The following is a 3,641-nucleotide window of genomic DNA, read 5'->3' as shown; positions in this document are numbered from 1 at the left end:
ATTTCCCCCCCAGCAAATTCTTTTTTTTCCACAAGCAGTAGTCCGAGGGGTTGGTTTACTTTTGGACATGCTTCCTTTGCCCTACTCTTCTTCTTCGGACACATTTGGCATGGGTCTAGAACCTGTTTCGTGCGAGACGTAACCCCTATGCCGCCTGCAGATCCACTCTTTTTCCTATTCAAAGATCAGCCCTTTGTCTATGTGTTTTCCAAAAAATTATATTGGCCGAACTTCCCCCATCCACTAAATTTCTCTTCACTGGGAAGTTCGCGACTTCCAAACCTATGACTAACGGGTCGTCGTGAGGATAGATGAACCCTCGACAATATTCTTTTGAGAATGAGATCTCCAGCATTACAGGAGGTGACGGCCATGTTCTGGTGCCACTAGTGGAAAAAACCCATGTTGAGGGGGGCATTTCGGGCTTGTTGAGGCGAACATGGCCCGCTTCCACAGAGGGGGCTTCAACAGGTCAGAGATCTGTTGAGGCGGGCCTAGCCCGCCTCAAAAAGATATCTGTTGAGGCGGGCATTTGAAATCCCCCCTCAACAGACAAGCCTGTTGATGCTGAAATTAACACCTGTTGAGGCGGGCATTTATAAAGCCCCCCTCAACAAACAAGCCTGTTGAGGCGAACATTAAATTGCCCCCCTCAACAGACAAGCCTGTTGAGGCAAACATTGTCTTAATCACAGCTTAGCTGGGCTACCACCACTAGTATTCTGCTTTAATTTTTTTTGTTAGGTAATAAAAGAACTATAATACTCATAAAATAGACAATTGTAAACAATAAATCTTTCACTCACATTAATATTGAAATAATATTGTTTAATGTAATTTTACAATATAAATTCACACAACTTCAGTTGCTTTAAAGTCCTTAATGCCAGACCCCAAGAGAACGGTGGATTCATTTGGCTTCCTTATTTGTATGTCCACCCACTGAACCCAATGGTTTCTAAGAGAAAGAGAGTTGGTTCGCATTTTGCTGTGTAGCCATATCTAGAAGTGTTGTACTTCCGATGGACAGTACACCAGTGAGCTTTGCCGATGCAGCGTTCAGATGGAAAGTAATCATCAGTCTTGAACAGTCCCTGAAACAAACCATAAACAATGAATATATAATTGTTGGCTTACTCAGACGTAAATTTAGGAAATGACAAGTACAAGAGTGCTTACATTAACCGATCTTGAGAATAACCAGTGTGCCACGCACAGGTCTTCTTCCAATGCTTGCACCCACTCATAGTGCACATAGCACTGAATACTGATGCTGCTGCTAATAGACAAGGTGGGAACTTCAACATTTCTTACTCAATCAGGCAAAGCTCAATAAAAAAGGACAGGAGTTCGAGCTGTTAAAGATCCAACAATTAAAAAAGACCATCAGTTTCAGAAACTAATCACTAGAAGAAAAAGATAGCAAGATGTTGATACAAATATCTGATCCAACAATGCAGAATGTACATTACCATAAACCACTCTGTAGATTTTTACCATATTAATAACTTCTTGCCTACTATAAGCCCTATCAGATACCAGTACCAGATCTTTAACAACCGAAACTGACACCTCTTCATATTTGCTAGCCAGAAGCATTGCTGTGACACCTACTAGCTGGAGCTTTTTTTCTCCCCACTGGGTTAATTGCTAAGAAGCGGTCGATCTGGTTGACTGTCAGATATATCGTCTCCTCCATGAGCTCAAACTAATAATGGACCTTTTAGTTCAGTATCAGACAGTTAGTGGCACCACTGGTTATAGTTAACTTTCTCTCGACTATAAGAAATAAGTAATGCTTGCAAAATTACCTCAATCAGCCAATCAACCAGAATGGCTCTCATCTTTTCATTAATGTCAGGTTGCCTGTCCATATAATTTGGAGGAACGCAGCTAGTACTATTCATAATGAAAATAGTAATGAGCATGCTTATAGTCATCAACAGGAAGCACAAAAGCCATGTTTGCTTCATCAAACACATAGTATACCTACTTAAATAAAATCAGATTTATCTAGTCATTCTAGTGCAACACATAGAGAGCCAGATATTATGAGCAGCGAAATTACTAGTGTAAACATACAGCGCACAAAAAAAAATACAGTTTTATGAATGTTACAAGAGCATCATGGGACTGTAGCATCATATCCCCTGTAACAGTAGGTAGTAGTTGTATTGTATATCACTTGTAAAACGGCTTATCCAGCAATGCTATTTCAGTAAGTTAAAGAACCAGTGAAAAAACATAAAATTCCTGCCTTATATGTGACATATTGTTTCATTGTGAAACTTCACTTCAGAAAATTTTGTGCGCATCACAAGGATTGTTCATTGAAAGACAGGACAAACACCTAGAAGACAGGATAAGCTACATCAGATACCAAATTAGACCATTCTACTAATTCCCTATATGAAATTGAGAAATCGAGGAGATTGACTGTGCCTGTGATCTAATTCATTTACTAGTATTCAGACGAAACATTCAGGAAGAGTCTGTTTGACTGTCTTGAACTTTCATCCCAAATTGTTTAACTTCCTTTCTTGCACAATACAGGAGTATAGATAGTACTGTACCAAACTTCATAAGTTCTGAGATATTACCAGCTTATTTTGCAGGGAGGAAAGTCTAGCAAATCCCACAATCAACTTAAGTTCAAAATAGAATCATTTATGTGCGAATACTAGTATAGCATCTTTCGCCCACACTAGATGATTCGAAATGAAGAACTACCAAAATCTAAAGTTTCACAATACTACACCTCCATACTTTGTTCATTATGAAATGTACCTAATCCAAACATACTCCCTCTAAATGCTTGAAGTTTACTCCTACAATGCAGGGATACATATTTACAGTAAACTTATATGCTTATCACAAGCAAAATCCAGTGAACATAATGTGCACTCATATTCAAATCCAGAGTTTTCTTTACAATCGAATCAAACCTTTCTGAGATTGTTATTATTAATCTGATGATTAGGGAAAACTCTGAAGACAAATACTCAAGATTTCCACCCTCTAGGCTAAATCATACTCAACAACTTAGTCAACCAAAAATATTACTGACAACAATTTGCTGAAAGTACCCAATTCTATTTCAGATACTAAGATGTCGACTTATTATATTAATATGAATAACGAAGAAATTCAGTATGCAAATTAGAAGCGTAAAAGAGGAACATTATTGAAATAAACCTTAATTGCGATTATTGCAAATATCGAAACCCCTAACTTAATAAATTTCAAATACATATTCTCATATTATGCAACGAGGCATCAAAAATTAGATTTAACCAATTAAAAACAACAAAACATCATAGATCTATACTATATACCAAAATGCGGCATCAAAAGTTCAAATTGAACGAATTCAACACCCATAACATTAATTTTTCGCAATACCAGCATAAAATTAAGAAAAAAGAAAGCAGAAACGATATAATCGATATACCCTAGCTTGAGGAGGGAGACAAATCGACGAGTTTGAAGAGTCGAGGGAGAGAGGTCGCGGAGATACCCTAGCTTTGTAACTCTTCCATGGAAGACGGAGGAAAAGCTTCCATGGAAGCCAACGACTGTGAGGAGAGCGAGAGGGAGCCCGATTTGCTGACGAAATAGCGGGTTTGAGGAGTTTTGAACCA

General features: G+C 38.3%; 1 pseudogene; it reads right to left on the bottom strand.

The window, feature by feature from the left end:
- Positions 1-882: 882 nt before the first annotated feature.
- On the bottom strand, positions 883-2,293 carry LOC130464425 (G2/mitotic-specific cyclin-1-like; annotated as a pseudogene).
- Between the last annotated feature and the right edge of the window lie 1,348 nt (positions 2,294-3,641).

This window comes from Spinacia oleracea, chromosome 6 (assembly GCF_020520425.1).
Source record: "Spinacia oleracea cultivar Varoflay chromosome 6, BTI_SOV_V1, whole genome shotgun sequence".
NCBI lineage: Eukaryota > Viridiplantae > Streptophyta > Magnoliopsida > Caryophyllales > Amaranthaceae > Spinacia > Spinacia oleracea.
This window is presented reverse-complemented; position numbering and strand designations above follow the sequence as displayed.